This window comes from Lissotriton vulgaris, chromosome 2_1 (assembly GCF_964263255.1).
Source record: "Lissotriton vulgaris chromosome 2_1, aLisVul1.2, whole genome shotgun sequence".
Lineage (NCBI taxonomy): Eukaryota > Metazoa > Chordata > Amphibia > Caudata > Salamandridae > Lissotriton > Lissotriton vulgaris.
The window spans coordinates 285,690,425-285,707,502 of record NC_141687.1 but is presented as its reverse complement, the minus strand read 5'-3'; the positions used below and the strand labels follow the sequence as shown (position 1 = coordinate 285,707,502).

At 47.8% G+C, this 17,078-nt stretch overlaps 1 protein-coding gene across 9 annotated transcripts in view; it reads left to right on the top strand.

The window, feature by feature from the left end:
* Nucleotides 1-17,078, top strand: part of VMP1 (vacuole membrane protein 1) — an 864,072-nt gene that overhangs the window by 662,391 nt on the left and 184,603 nt on the right. The gene's annotated exons all lie outside the window — the stretch shown is intronic.

Here is a 17,078-nt window from a genome sequence, read left to right as displayed (position 1 = left end):
AACAGCGGATCCTCCTGAATCTAAGATGCACCTTGCCTCTTCTGCTACCACTAAAAGGGCTGTGTCCGTCCCTTGCCCCGGACGAAAGCCGGTTTGAGAATTATTCAGCAGCTGATTGTTTTCCAGGAATCCGGAGAGCTGCTGATTCACCATTTTTTCAGCGATCTTACTTAGACCGGGTAACAGTGAAATCGGGTGGAAATTGGCCAGGTCCAAGGGGTCAAGCCCCGGTTTTTTTAAAAGGGTTTTGACCCTTGCCTGTTTCCAGCTGGGTGGCACGACCCCACAAGAGAAGGAGGCATTTAGGAGCTCTGTTGCCACTGGGGCAATCGTGTCTGCAATCTTCTTAAGAACATACATAGGCGCTGGATCGGCCGGGGAGCCACTTTTCATGGAGGATAGGGCTTTACAAAAATCTTCCCTAGTAATAATACTGCTCAGAGAGTCAAGCCGGGGGCCAGAGATGGCTGCCAAATCTGAGTTATCATCCGGCGCAGGGAGATTCTGTGGAAGACTCTCAAGGATGTTTACTATCTTGGAGTAAAAAAAGTCCGCAAGTTGATTGCATCTTTCTTCTGAGCAATCTAGGGCGTTAATAGGGGAAGGCACCTTAAGTAGTTGTTTAACTATCTTGAAGGTTTCTCTCGCAGAGTTTGAGGCCGAGTTGATTTTCAGGAGTGGAGTTATGTCTCTTGGGTCCCTTAGCTCAGCGGCATAGGAAGGGCGGTGCAGTGGGTGTGGGCCGCCCCCGGTGTCATCACTGGAGGGGGTGACAAAATGTCAAAAATATGTGTTTTAGACACATATTTTTGACATTTTGTCAAGCCGGGGGTGAGAAGAAATTTTCGGCACCGGGTACCACCTGACCTTGTTACGCCACTGCCTTAGCTTTGAATGCCTAGAGGTCTGCAGGGCCTGAGAGAGGACAGGATCGGTTGACTTAGACAGAGCTTCAAGGAAGTCATAAGAAGGTGAAAAAAGACATTTTGTATGTCCTCTTTCCTGTATAGCTTAAAGGCACCTGGCAAAAGTATAGGGGTTTGGACATACTGAACAAAACAAGCATTGAAAATGCAATAGGTCTTGCTTATGATTAAGTTAAGCCATTTGCTTTGCTAATGGTATTGTATAGCAAAGCAAATGGCTTTAACCTAATGAAAGGTGAGACCTAATGTAGTCCGTGTCAGTCGCCAGTCAGTTAGTGTCAGTCACTCATTGTCAATCATTGTCAGTCAGTCAGTGTCAGTATGTCAGTCAGTTTCATTCCGTGTCAGTCAGGGTCAGTCAGTCAGTGTCAGTCGGTGACAGTCGGAGTAAGTCAGTCAGTGTCAGTCAGTATGTCAGTGTCAGTCAGTTTCATTCAGAGTCAGCCAGTCAGTCATAGTCAGTCGTTGTCAGTCAGTCAGTGTCTGTCAGTCAGTCAGTGTCAGTCAGTGTCAGTCAGTCAGTGTCAGTCAGTCAGAGTAAATCAGTCAGTGTCAGTCAGTCAGTGTGTCAATGTCAGTATGTCAATGTCAGAGTCAGTGTCAGTCAGTCAGTTTCATTCAGTCAGTCAGTCAGTTTCAGTCAGTGTCAATCAGTCAGTGATTTTCAGTCAGTCATAGTCAGTCAGTGTGTCAGTCTGTCAGTCGGTCAGTGTGTCAGTCGGTCAGTGTGTCAGTCGGTCAGTGTGTCAGTCGGTCAGTGTGTCAGTCGGTCAGTGTGTCAGCCAGTCAGTGTGTCAGCCAGTCAGTGTGTCAGCCAGTCAGCGTCTGTCAGTCAGCGTCTGTCAGTCAGCGTCTGTCAGTCAGCGTCTGTCATTCAGCGTCTGTCAGTCAACGTCAGTCAGTCAGAGTTAGTCAGTGTCTGTCAGTCAGTGTCTGTCAGAGTCAGTCAGTCAGTGTCTGTCAGTCAGTCAGAGTCAGTCAGTCAGTGTCTGTCAGTCAGTCAGAGTCAGTCAGTCAGTGTCAGATAGAGCAGCTCTGCCGACCTGGTTCTCTGGCCCTAAAGCAGCTCTGCTGACCTAGTTCTCTGGCTCTAAAGCAGCTCTGCTGACCTGGTTCTCTGGCTCGAAAGCAGCTCTGCTGACCTGGTTTCTCTGGCTCTACAGCAGCTCTGCTGACCTGGTTCTCTTGCTCTAGAGCAGCTCTGCTGACCTGGTTCTTAGGCTCTAGAGCAGCTCTGCTGACCTGGTTCTTTGGCTCTAAAGCAGCTCTGCTGACCTGGTTCTCTCCCTCTAAAGCAGCTCTGCTGACCTGGTTCTCTTGCTCTGCTCACCTGGTTCTCTGACTCTAGAGCAGCTCTCCTGACCTGGTTCTCTGGCTCTAAAGCAGCTCTGCTGACCTGGTTCTCTGGCTCTAAAGCAGCTCTGCTGACCTGGTTCTCTGGCTCTAGAGCAGCTCGGCTCACCTGGTTCTCTGGCTCTAGAGCAGCTCTGCTCACCTGGTTCTATGGCTTTAGAGCAGCTCTGCTGACCTGGTTCTCTGGCTCTACAGCAGCTCTGCTGACCTGGTTCTTATGCTCTAGAGTGGCTCTGCTGACCTGGTTCTTAGGCTCTAAGCAGCTCTGCTGACCTGGATCTCAGGCTCTACAGCAGCTCTGCTGACCTGGATCTCAGGCTCTACAGCAGCTCTGCTGACCTGGTTCTCAGGCTCTACAGCAGCTCTGCTGGCCTAGTTCTCAGGCTCTACAGCAGCTCTGCTGACCTGGTTCTCAGGCTCTACAGCAGCTCTGCTGAACTGGTTCTCTGGCTCTAGAGCAGCTCTGCTAACCTGGTTCTCTGGCTCAAGAGCAGCTCTGTCGACTTGGTTCTCTGGCCTTAAAGCAGCTCTGCTGACCTAGTTCTCTGGCTCTAAAGCAGCTCTGCTGACCTGGTCCTTAGGCTCTAGAGCAGCTCTGCTGACCTGGTTCTCTGGCTCTAAAGCAGCTCTGCTGACCTGGTCCTTAGGCTCTAGAGCAGCTCTGCTGACCTGGTTCTCTGGCTCTACAGCAGCTCTGCTGACCTGGTTCTCTGGCTCTACAGCAGCTCTGCTGACCTGGTTCTCTCCCTCTAAAGCAGCTCTGCTGACCTGGTTCTCTCCCTCTGCTCACCTGGTTCTATGACTCTAGAGCAGCTCTCCTGACCTGGTTCTCTGGCTCTAGAGCAGCTCTGCTGACCTGGTTCTCTGGCTCTACAACTGCTCTGCTGACCTCGTTCTTTGGCTCTGAAGCAGCTCTGCTCACCTGTTCTATGGCTCCAAAGCAGCTCTCTTCACCTGGTTCTCTGCCTCTAGAGCAGCTCTGCTGACCTGGTTCTTAGGCTCTACAGCAACTCTGCTGACATGGTTCTCTGGCTCTAAAGCATCTCTGCTGACCTGGTTGTCTGGCTCTAGAGCAGCTCTGCTTGCCTGGTTCTCTGGCTCTAGAGCAGCTCTGCTCACCTAGTTCTATGGCTCTAGAGCAGCTCTACTGACCTGGTTCTCTGGCTCTAGAGCAGCTCTGCTGACCTGGTTCTCTGGATCTTGAGCGGCTCTGCTGACCTGGTTCTTAGGCTCTAGAGCAGCTCTGCTGACCTGGTTTTGAGGCTCTACGGCAGCTCTGCTGACCTGGTTCTCTGGCTCTAGAGCAGCCCTGCTGACCTGGTTCTATATCTCTAGAGCAGCTCTGCTAACCTGGTTCTTTGGCTCAAGAGCAGCTCTGCTCACCTGGTTCTATGGCTCTACAGCGGCTTAGCTGACCTGGTTCTCTCCCTCTAAAGCAGCTCTGCTGGCCTAGTTCTCTGGCTCTAAATGCTCTGACCATTCAAACATACCACTGTAGTCCAACCCCACCTCACACGAAATATACTTGTCAGCTCAGCATAATGCACAAATGAATGCACAAATAGATTGCTTTAAAGAGCTAAACACCAGAGAGATAAGGTGCGTTGAAGATGCAGCAGAATTTCACATTTTGCAAGGGTGGGGGGCTGAAGCAGGAGAGGCTGTCAGCGGCCATTACAGGCATGTGGACGATGCTGCAATTTTTTTTTTTTAAGTGATTAGAGTCCTTTAAAGGAAAGAGTGTAAATCCACCTATAAACAATCCAATCCCAGTGGGCGTGCCTAAAAGGAGACAGGGTGTCAACAAGAAATGATTGGCATGCCTTCAGTGCAATCCAATCCCAGTGGGCGTGCCTAAAAGGAGACAGGGTGGCAACAAGGAATGATTGGCATGCCTTCAGTGCAATCATTGCACTGCTTTAGGCATAATTTGTGACGCCAAACAACGCACACGAATGAAAGCTGGAGGCAGAGCTGGGACGAGGCTTCTGGAATCGTATTGATTCCAAGAAGTCTTGTATGACGAGAGCAGCGCATGCGCTGCTGACGTCACAGCGCTGCAAATTAGAAGAAAAAAAGTGCTTCGAGTCTTTTAAAGGAAAGAGTGTAAATCCGCCCGTAAATGATCCAATCCCAGTGGGCGTGCCTAAAAGGAGACGGGGTGGCAACATGCAATGATTGGCATGCCTTCAGTACAATCATTGCACTGCTTTAGGCATAATTTTTTGACGCCAAACGACACACACGAATAACAGCTGAAGGCAGAGCTGGGACGAGGCTTCTGGAATCATATCGATTCCAAGAAGTCTCGTATGACGAGAGCAGCGCTTGCGCTGCTGACGTCAGGCCGAGACCTAAAAATGAAGATGAGTAGCTGCCAATAATGTGGAGTTTTCCACCCTTAGGTTCCCATTGAGAATGTCACTTGAAACCTCGTTAGTGGAAAACAGCTTGTTATAGTTACCAATCTTAATTCTATATGTTGTTGGCTGAAAATTGACAGGGCCACCAAATGAAGTTTATGAATGTGTACACTTGTTTAGCCCCATCTCCCTCGTTTTCATTGCTCTACAACAATCAGTGGGGTGACCCTGCTGTTGGTGATGGCAGAAACTGAAGATTGCTGAGCACTCCACTGCGTTGAAGGAACAGACTTTGCTAATAGTCCCCTTAATATTGTCCATAGTGCCACGCCCTATGTAGGCCAATGGTGTCCCCACTGGAAGTGCTTGGTGCAACTTTTGCACCAAATTGTTGTTCCGTGGTGTGGAGGGTCTGCTACTCTATATTGGCTTATATTACTTTGCTGAGCTTGGAGGCCTGAACCCCTGCATCCGTGCTCAGTTCAGAATACTTATCCAGTATTTGGGGTGTCTTTCATAGATTCACATGCCTGAATCATTCCCCGTCGTCGAGACGGGAGCCTCCGGTACATAAAAAAGTAATGTCCTATAGACATACATAGAGAAAATAGGCCTAAGGGCCTCCCCTTAGTAGCCTTTCTTTGTCCTTATGTAAAAAGGACCAAACTCTCACAGTCAGCCAATCAGCTCCGACCTCCCTCTAGAACCTTCCTGGGAGGAGCCTCCGTCCCTCAGATTTTCTACCGCACGTTGTGCTAGGGAGTCTCCAGCCTGAGCTCTCCTCAGGATTCCTTCAAAATCATCTAACTTTCTTTGAAAGTGATTCTTCAATCTCAACTCTTCAAGGATTACTTCACTACACTGTTTTTGCAGTAAGTGTTTTCTTTCCACTGCTTTCTTCCATGTCTGAATCACAGAAGAAAGCCCTTTTCAGGGCCTGCTCTTCATGTGGGAAGAAAAGGATCCATGTGGATGATAAGCATGACCTGTGCTTATATTGCCTTTACCCGGACCACGTCTCGGACAAATGCAGAATATGTAGGTCTTTCCCTAAAAAGACCGTGAGGGACAGGGAAGGTCGCCTTCTCATCTGGCTCGACAGGCTTAAGGACAGAGACACTCTGGAATCATCTGAGGGCAGTGTTTCCAAGTCCTCAGAAGTCTCTAAAAAGAGGCCTAGGGTAACTTCCCCTGGCCCCTCAGACACTCCTCCTAAGAAGGCACACAAGAAGTCTTCAGAGGCAAGATCTACGACATCTTCAGTGTCTGTTCAGGACGATCAAACCTTTAAAAAGCCTGCTCCGTCATCTACCAGACATGCCCAGAGGACTACCTCAGTCACAACCACTGTGTCGACGACATCAGCGTCGTCGCCTTCAGCGTCGACGACGACGACTACATCCTCGTCATCAGGTAGACCTGTTTCCTCTGTTATACTACTGAAATCGTCGTCGACGACGAGGACTACACCGACGACGACGTCAGCGTTGACGAGCCCATCGTCGTCGAAGACGTTGCTAAAGAACCCACCGTCGACGACGAAGACGTCGACGAGGGAGTCGACGACGAAGACGCCGACTACGGAGACACCGTCGACGAAGACGTCGACGACGGGCTCACCGTCGACGAGTGCACTGACGACGACAACATCGAAGTCGTCGTCGACGACCAAGGTACCGTCGACCACCCCACCGTCGACGAGGAAACCGTCGACGACAGACGACGACGAAGACACCGTCGACGGAAGACTCGTCGTCGAAGATGGCACTGTCTGAGCCATGGAAAAAATCCAGACTTGTGGAAGTGTCGGCCCTCACGCTAACGCCGTCAACGACACCCTCGACGACGACAGGATCAAATGCTACGTCTGGCAAGACTACCAAACTGCAAATTACCCCGGAAACAACGTCTCCGAGCAAAGTGGAAATGCAGCCACCTCAGGAAATCTTCCAAAGTGAAGAATCTGAAGAGGATGACCACCTGGGTCCCGCTACATCTTTCTCGGACCTTAATGTCAAATGCCAAAGCACTGATGGGGAACAGGAGGAGTTCACTTATCAGGAACACTCCGTCCACACTAGTGTCCGCACGGAGGTCACCCCCATGATATGCCTACCGGCGACTCTTGTCAATGACCTGCGATTCCTTGTACAAGATTACAATGAACGCTTCCCGGATGCGGACAGTGGGAATCAGACACCTATGGTACATACACCAGCGTCTGCCCCAAAACAGTCTCAACCTCTCCCTCAAACCCACCGTGACAAGGTCCAACCTCAGGTGGTGGACTCCTCAGACGAAGATGAGGATGAGGAGGAATTGGAGGAAGGAGAGGTCCAGGAGGTCCACTATGACCAGGATGAGGAGGATGAGTATGTGGCGTCATCCCCAGCTTCACCACAACCACGCCAAGCGGACTCACCGCCTGTGGACATTGGCGGCTTCCACAAACTTGTGGAAAGGGCGGCGAAGAGATTCCATATGGTCGTGGAATCAACTGAAACGGAATGCTTCTTGCACGATTTCAAAGAGCAGACGCAAAAGTCGACTAAATCTATTCCAATTATAGAGTTCTTGTGGGAGCAAGGCAAGAAATTAATGCTGACACCCGCTTCTGTACCCGCGGTTGTTCCACGCCTGGACAAGAAATACAGCGGCGGCTTGCCTCCATGGACACCCCAAACCTGATTCGGTGGTTACGCAGGCGGCCCAGAAGAACTCCCGCAACCCTTCCTCCCCGCTGTCTGCTCCTCCAGACAAAGAAGGCAGGAAGCTTGACACGATCGGAAAAAAATTCACAACAACATCGGCCATGACCATCAAGGTGGCCAACTCCATTGCTTTGTTGGGACGTTACAATCGCCAACTCTGGGAGGACATAGCCCCTTACGTAAAGGAACTGCCTGACGCAGTCCAGGGTGAAGTCAAGGCTCTCCTTGTGGAAGGTCAAACTTCAGCTGCGGAAATAATTGACTGTGCTATTGATGCAGCCATGACTGGCTTCCGTCAGCTTGCTGGAGCTGCTGTTCTGCGCCGTCAAGGGTGGCTAAAAGCGACGTTGTTCCGCCAGGAGGTGCAATCGAAGGTGCTGGACATGCCCTTCGACGGCCAGCATCTTTTTGGGGACAAGATCGACGAGGCACTGCAGACCATAAAGAAGGACACCGATACTGCCAGGGCACTGGGCACTTTGCAGTCGCGAAACCAGTCCTTTCGAGGCAACCGCTCCAGAGGTCAGTCCTCTTATCGGGGTTCCTATCAGAACAGGTCCTCGTATTTCTACAATAACAAAAATCAATACCAGCACAAGCAACAACAAGGTCGTCAATCTTCATACGGAAGATCTAACTTCAGAGGCAAAAATCCCAAGAGGGGCACTGGCGGCCGCCAGTGACCGATTACTCCAGCCAGTCCTACCACCCTCTCCATCCTTTCAAATTGGAGGAAAATTGACCCATTTCCTCACCAATTGGCAACACATCACCACGGACCGGTGGGTTCTCCAGATGATACGATTCGGCCATTCTCTCGAATTCACCAACATCCCTCCCAATACACCTCCCCAAAGACGGGCGCACAAACACCTACGCCTGCTTCTCCAGGAACTTTCTGTCTTGCTACAGAAAGGAGCAATCGAACGAGTTCCAGCATCCTTAAAGGGGAAGGGGTTTTATTCCCACTTCTTTCTTGTACGACAGAAGGAGAACAAGTGGAGGCCCATTCTAGACCTCCGGGCGCTCAACGCTTTCCTGCGGAGCCAATCGTTCAGGATGGTGACGATCCAAGAAATCCTGGGCACTCTGGAAAAAGGAGATTTCATGACATCCTTGGATCTCCAGGATGCGTACTACCACATCCCCATCCTCAAGCGTCACAGAAAATTCCTGAGGTTCGAGGTTGCAGGCCGACATTATCAGTTCAAAGTCCTGCCGTTCGGCCTCAAATCCGCGCCGTGGATTTTCACAAAGTGCCTTGCACCGGTGGCGGCCTTTCTCCGTCAGCTGGGTCACCAAGTCTTCCCCTACCTAGACGACTGGCTGGTGAAAGCACCCTCATCCGAAGGCGCGGCCGAATCCTCCAACGCCTGCACCAATCTTTTTCAGAGGCTGGGATTGACCCTCAATCTCAAAAAGTCCTGCATTATCCCTACGACAAAAATTACCTTCCTCGGGGCTACCTTGGACACGGAGTGCGCAAGAGCCTTCCCCTCGAAGGAAAGGACGGACAAGATATTGTCCCTGGCCACGGCTGTGTGTGGCAACAAAGACACACCTCAAAGTCCGGACTTACACATCCCTCCTGGGAATGATGTCTTCCTGTATACTCCTCATCCCTCACTGCAGACTCAGGATGCGCCCGTTGCAGGAAGCTCTCACGAGCCAATGGACTCAAAGTACTGGCTCTTTCGAAGACATTGTACGGATAACACCAAAAATATCCAGGGGTCTAGAATGGTGGAGGCGTCGCAAAAATCTAACCATAGGATTGCCGTTTCTCCTTCCGGCGACACCTCTGGTGATCACCACGGACGCCTCCCTGGAAGGATGGGGCGCTGTTCTCCAGGACCTTCGGATCAGCGGCAAGTGGGACGATCAGGAAAAGCTGCTCCATATAAACCTTTTGGAGCCGAGGGCTGTATATCTTGCTCTACAGTCCTTCCTACCACGCATCCAGAACTCCCCAGTGCTCGTCAAAACAGACAACACCACGACGATGCACTATCTCAACAACCAGGGGGGAACGCGTTCGCTCTCTCTATCACGCGAATCGCAGAAAATCTGGAACTGGCTGGTGCTACACGGAATCCCGCTCAAAGCGGACTATGTGCCCGGAAAAGACAATACCATCGCGGACGCCCTGAGCAGACAAAGATCCCTCTCCCACGAGTGGGAACTGAGCGACAACGCTCTGGCTCACATCTTCTCTCAATGGGGAGTCCCAAGAATCGACCTGTTTGCCACCAAGGAGAACGCCAAATGCCCAAACTACGCAAGCTGGCATCCCCAACAAGGGTCACTAGGAAATGCTTTTTCCATCGGTTGGTTCAGCGTGTTTGCGTACGCTTTTCCTCCGTTTCCGATGATCCCGAGGCTCCTCAGGAAGATGAAGGCGGAGCCCTGTACCCTGGTCCTGATTGCCCCGTTCTGGCCGAGGCAACACTGGTTCTCGGATCTGCTTCGACTCTCCATCAGGTCACCGATTCGTCTGAGGCAGCACCCGAACCTCATAACGATGTCCAACGGACAGGTACAGCACCCGAACCTCCAATCGCTCAAGTTATCGGCCTGGCTCCTGAGCACAGAGAGTTCTGTGACCTAAATATCCCACAGGACTGCAGGGATGTCCTGGCAAAAGCGAGAGCGGACAGTACAAACAAAACCTGCTCTCTCAAGTGGAAAAGGTTCTGCATTTGGTGTTCAGACCAGGGCCTGCGACCACTCACTGTCACCCCTGAACAGATATTACCATACCTCCTACATTTGGCACAGTCAGGACTGGCACATGCATCCATTAAGGTTCACCTGGCAGCTATCTCTAGGTTCACCAGAACTTTCACAGGACCTTCTCTGTGGTCAAGTAGGCTGGTCAAGCAATTCCTGGAGGGGCTCTACAGATCCTTTCCGAGGCCTCGAAAAGTCCCTCCGACATGGCAACTGAATCTGGTACTCAACCAACTCATGAGACATCCGTTTGAACCCATTCATCGAGCATCTATCAAATACATCTCCTGGAAAGCGGCGCTCTTGCTCGCTTTAACATCGGCCAGGAGAGTTAGCGAGCTACAAGCTTTGTCCATTCAGGAACCATATATGCAGTTCAGACAGGACAGGGTGGTGCTGAGACCGAACCCTAAATTCATACCAAAGGTGCCTTCGGACTTTCATCTCAATGAACCAATTGTCCTTAGGTCCTTCTTTGCAAACCCTTCCACAGCAGCAGAAAGAGCACTGCATTCTTTGGATCTCAAGAGATGCCTAAAGTTCTACCTGGATAAAACTAAGGCTCTCAGGAAGTCTTCACAACTGTTCGTGGCATACAGCAGACCAAGAATGGGCCTGCCTCTTACGAAGCAAAGCATCTCGAGATGGATCTCCTCGGCGATTGCATTCTGCCACGACAAGGCCGGACGGCCTTTGACTGATCATGTTACTGCTCATTCCACCAGGGCGATGTCCACGTCAGCAGCACTGTTCGCTGGGGTGCCAATCTTGGACATATGCAGAGCGGCGACCTGGAAGTCACCGCACACTTTCTCCAGACACTACTGCCTGGATATCGAACTTCAGAAGGATGCGGCAGTGGGCCAGGCGGTGCTTCGCCATATCTTTCAGTGAGGTGAGCCTTCCTACATCCCGCCATCCAGGTATGCACATTCTTTGCTCTTGTGATGTTCCAATTATGCTGTCCCCATGTTATATGATAATATATGCATTGTCTAACATGTCTGCAGAGCGACTTTACATCACACATGTGCATATCTGATTGCTAGCTACTCTGATTCAGGCATGTGAATCTATGAAAGACACCCCAAATACTGGATAAGAAATGCGTTACTTACCTGTAACAGCAGTTATCCAGTATTGGTGTCTTTCATAGATTCACATGCAACCCTCCCGCCTCCCCTGGAAGGACTCACATCCCTCTCTAACAATCTTACGCCAACCTAGCTGGGTGCGTACGAAAATATGAGGGACTGAGGCTCCTCCCAGGAAGGTTCTAGAGGGAGGTCGGAGCTGATTGGCTGACTGTGAGAGTTTGGTCCTTTTTACATAAGGACAAAGAAAGGCTACTAAGGGGAGGCCCTTAGGCCTATTTTCTCTATGTATGTCTATAGGACATTACTTTTTTATGTACCGGAAGCTCCCGTCTCGACGACGGGGAATGATTCAGGCATGTGAATCTATGAAAGACACCAATACTGGATAACTGCTGTTACAGGTAAGTAACGCATTTCTTGTGCTGGCTTGACTGCTGAGTGATATTGAATGGGCAAAGCACAGAATAACAGGGAGCTTAAATATGGTCTTGCATTTTAAGATTTAACCCTTTCGCTGCGGCGGCTATTCCGCCGCAGCGCTAACGGGGCAGGGCGGCCGCATGCTGGTGACAGAACCGCTCCGTCACCAGCTGCGGTTGAGCTGTGCTGGTGACGGAGCGGTTCCGTCATGACCCGCCCCGCTCAATACAACTGCCGCGCAGGCGCGAAATCAGCGCCGCGCAGGCGCGGCGGCCGGGCCATGACGGAACCGCTCCGTCATCAGCACAGCCCAACCGTAGCTGATGACGGAGCGGTTCCGTCATCAGCAGGGGAGGGGTTAATACTTTATAACTTTGCTGCTTAGTTCAAGAGACGCTTCAGTTGTGTTGAAAGCAACCATTCTAAGCATTGCATTAATTGATTTGAAAAGTAATGTTGGAAGATTTCCTTAAGAGTTTTGTTTGATCGCTAATAACTCTTTCCAAATTCCTTGAATACTTTTCATGGTTCTGCTGGTCATCAGCGATACACTTGCACATGGTATCTAAATGGTTTTGTTTCCATACATTAATAACAATTTTTCAACCAAATTGCTATTGAAAAGCTTACCATCCATCTTGTTACAAAACAAACAAACGTAATAGAATTTGATCTCCAGGAAGGCCTAGTAAGTGCCCAAGATCCCATTCTGCTGGAGCCTGAGTTCTTGTTGGTCAGTTATTCTCAAAGGACTGGTAATGGTATTTTTTTAAATCGTTAAAATTTACTGTATTCAACGAGCATGTAAATACTACACCACAGGATAGAATATTTTGACAAATACCATTTCTCCCAAATAGATCTGTTCCTGATACCTCTAGCAGTTTAGCTAGCTTAATAACCTTCTGGAGAAAAAAACAGACAATATTACATATCCAAAAGCCACCTTACCCCATATTGCCACTTACATCACACCCTGTACAGCCTTTATTCTAAAGCCAATACCTTCTTTCCCAGCTTATATTCACCATACCCCTCCCCAAGAGAATGGTGCAGGCTCTCATTCACTCCTCGAGGCTTCTTGTTTTTCCCATTACAGCAGCAGAAGTTCTTCCCTGCTGTTTCTCTCATGAATATATTGCTTTCTTCCCTTAGCTACCCAAGGCTTACACTCTACAGTACCTCCTTTATTTCCACCTTAACAACCATGCCACCACTTTACACCTTCACCTCCTTATTCTACACCATCACATACTCGTTCAAACCCCATAGTAAACCATCAACTGCTTGCATCACCATCTATACACTTAGCCTTCTAACTCAACATATAGAAACACTTCTATTCTGTACTTTCACCACCAAATGTAAATGTAAATTGATACTTGTATAGCGCACTACTCACCCGCAAGGGTCTCAAGGAGCTTGTAAACATACTGCTGTGGAACCCATCCTGGCTTACCCTGTGAGGCGTCCACTCCTGGGCACCCCCAAGGTGGAGGCCAGGCATCCCTAGCGTTGTGGGGCCCGTCGTGGAGATTGAGCAAGCTATTGCCCAGAGTTGCAGAGTGGGACTCCATGATTGGAATAGGCACCGAGACGAGAGTTATCAGGTCTGTGGAATTTTGAGCCCAAGACCCGCTGAGGCGGGGAATTGAACCCTGGTCCCGGGCTAGACCTTTGCATCAGGGTCTGCCGCTCTAATCATTGATGATGAGCAGAACCAAAAGTTTGGTCTGTCTCCCTGGGCACTGTGTTTGCTGAATGCTCAGCTTAAAGATGAAATAATGATGATGCTTTTGGTAGTTTGTTCCAATTTTTTATTTTATTTTATATTCATATGCTCAATATTGGATGTTAAATTCACATCTCTCCTCGCATATAATTGTATTTTTTCTTGTTTGTATATTGTTCAAACATTGACAAAATTATCACTTTCCTGATGCATTTCGGCGCTATCGCGCCTTTTTCAAGGGATGAATCTGTCAAGATAAAAATATCTTTCACCAATTTGCTATGCATTATTTGCCACCATATATACAGTTATACATAGTTAAATTCTGTTATTCATCATATCAATAAACTCATGGAACGACCAAAGCTATTACCATAATAATTTCCTTACTTTTCATACACTGGTGCACTCGTGATCGTGTTTGGTAAAAAATATAATGCGTAAATGGATTGCTTCCTGGGAGTGCGTGTGCTTTTCTAATTTTATAAGCTGTTGCTTGTAAGACCGCGGTGAACTGAGGCCAGTAGCCTGTCGTTTAAACTAAAACTGCAAAAGTCTCTATTCGATATAGTTACTGACCAAGTGTTTAAAGTAGGAAGCAATCCATTTACGCATTATATTTTTTACCAAACACGATCACGAGTGCACCAGTGTATGAAAAGTAAGGAAATTATTATGGTAATATGTTTGGTCGTTCCATGAGTTTATTGATATGATGAATAACAGATTTTAACTATGTATAACTGTATATATGGTGGCAAATAATGCATAGCAAATTGGTGAAAGATATTTTTATCTTGACAGATTCATCCCTTGAAAAAGGAACGATAGCGCCGAAATGCATCGGGAAAGTGATAATTTTGTCAATGTTTGAACAAGATACAAACAAACAAAAATACAATTATATGTGAGGAGAGATGTGAATTTAACATCCAATATTGAGCATATGAATATAAAATAAAAGAAAAAATTGGAACAAACTACCAAAAGCATCATCATTATTTCATCTTTAAGCTGAGCATTCAGCAAACACAGTGCCCAGGGAGACAGACCAAGCTTTTGGTTCTGCTCATCATTCTAGCATCTTAACACTCCTGAGTGGGGAGTGATACCCAGGAGCACGTAAACCTTCAAAAATAGATTTTCGAATCACGCAGTGCACATCCAGCACCTATTGAAGCTCTAATCATTGAGCCACACTTCTCCACATTATCTCCAAATTATCTCGCACTATCCTCAAGTACACTCTTGTCCACCTACACATTCAGTCCACCTTTCATCACCACCTAAATTGCCTAGTTTATGCACCTAAACCACCACCTATTCTCCTGCACATATTGTTTTCCTTTTCTACTCATCTAGATTGTTAATTTATATTGTGACAGCAAGATCAGTCACCTTTGTTACACTTCTTTCTTCCCACAATAAAAGTTGCTTTCTCTCATTAACTTACCCTGAATACTCTCTACTCCACTATCCTGCATTCACAGCGTAGTCCCATACTCCTCCACCAGCAATATCCACCCTACCCACATACACCATCTTTATGAATGCTTAAACCTCCACTACCATTCATACCGTATTGCTATTTACTTTACCTCTTATATCTAGACTCTACGCCACCTTTAAACTGCCCTACCAACCGCCCCACTATATTCATTCTAAACCCCACTACATTCTCACTCCACCAACATCCTGTGTCTACTGAGCCATCACACATATACTTCTCCCCTGTAGTGGCACTGTCTGGTCTGTGCCACCACCTGCACCCCCCTTAAAACCTCCACACTCCACCACTTCTACCATATGCTATCACCTGTACAGTCATTGCCACCTAACTGTCCATACAGTGCTATAGTCATTTTTATAGCCCCAACATTCCAATAGTGGACATCCAAGGACTTCATCAGTAAACAATACTGAGAGGTTTCATGAAACAACATGAGAGGGAAAGCACATGCCGAAATTACTCTAATCATTTTGGTTAAAAAAAGAGAAAAACAAAAAATACACTTTTATAAAACCTACTACCTGATCAATTAACTTAAAAATAGGCACACCTTGAGACATTTTCTCAGAATCTGTCTACCTTGGTAATGTCAATTGTTATAGCTAGTGGTAGTCGAATAAGAAAGACTCCTGCCACCCAACCCTAAAACTGAAAATTTTAGGGCACATGTATGTGGCGTATTTGTATAGCGCGAACAGTGACCCGGAGGCATCCCGGCGCTTGTACTCCTACCACAAGGGAACCCCTCCTGGCTTTTCCTTGTGGGGTGTCCACTCCTGGGCATCCCATGGTGAAACCAGGCATCCCTTGTGTATCAGGGGGCCTTTGTGGAGACTAAGCAAGCTATTGCCCAGAGTTGCAGCGTGGGACCCATGCTTAGAATCGGCACTGAGGCGAGAATACCAGGTCAGAGGAATTTAAGCCCGAAACCCGCCGAGGCAGGAATCGAACCCTGGTCCCTGGCCATCGTTCTGCATCAAGGTCTGCCGCTCTAAGCATTGAGCCACACTTCTCCATGTATTTCTTCGCTTGAATGTTGCACAATCATTTTTAAAGGGTGTAAAGGAAGGAAAAAAATGGGGATTTTATTTTGCTGTTTAAGTTTTTTGTAGGCGGGTGGTGGAGCTTGGGGTAGCCGTTTTCGGTGGTGTTATCCTTTAATCTTTATTGAAATATATGGCGGTGTATTTTGTAGTTTTAATGGCGAGTGCCCTCCTGTCTCTCTTCTCCCTGTTTGTGCTTCTCTGCCTGGTACAGTTGAGGCCTGCAGTTTATCTGTTAATTTTAATCCTAGTGTTGAATGTTTACTAGAAATTCTGTTGGAGATGGAAAGTTTAAGTTTATGGCTTCTTAATGTCATTTATGTTTTAGAGATTCTACTCTGGATGGTGGGGCATATATTGCTTGGCGTTTAAATTCAATTAACATAATTTGCAGAAAAAAACGTGTTAACTCCCTCTTGGATGAGCCACTTAGACTTTCTATTTAGTTGTGACTGTCACTATATTAGTGCCTTAAATTAAGGGAGATAGCCAGCAAAGTAATCTGACTGTTTCAGTAGGACTTTTTTTTTGGCTTAGTCATAGAATTGAAAGCTAGACAATCTCAGATGCTCAAGTAAATAATAGATAAACAGTGTTACTGCCCGCTGCTGAAAGATCCACAGCTGGAGTAGCTGGAAATGTTTGCTGAAACTCCAATATAGCAGATTTCCTCCAGTCAGATTGTATTCCTTTGGGGTGGTAAAGTGATCAAATTCCAGGAAAGATATGTGTTTATGGGCTGCCTGTGCTTCATATGATTTCATGAAACGGTCCAGAAAGACGCAAGCTACACAAGATATTGTGACTAGTTGCCAAGAAGTGATCGACTGAAGGGTGGTAGCCGAGCAAATTGACTCAGCAGGTTACTACAGTAACCTTTTGACCAGCCATAATTGGATTCTGTAGTTAGAACATTCAGAATGATTGCTGAACAGTTATTTACAGTTATTCAAAATTTCTAGGACAAAACACACTTTCCTGAACCTCTTTCTACTTTCATGAAAGAATGAAAGATGGAACAAAGAATTGTGATTCTGGTCTGTGTTCTCGCACAGGAATTTGACACTCTGTTTGCAGATGGGAAGAACCACACTGCATTTCATCTTAAACACAATGCCTGCTGCACACCACATGTCACAGGTCGAGATTTAGAAGTGAGACCTGCAAGAATTATACAGCTGTTAAAACCAGAC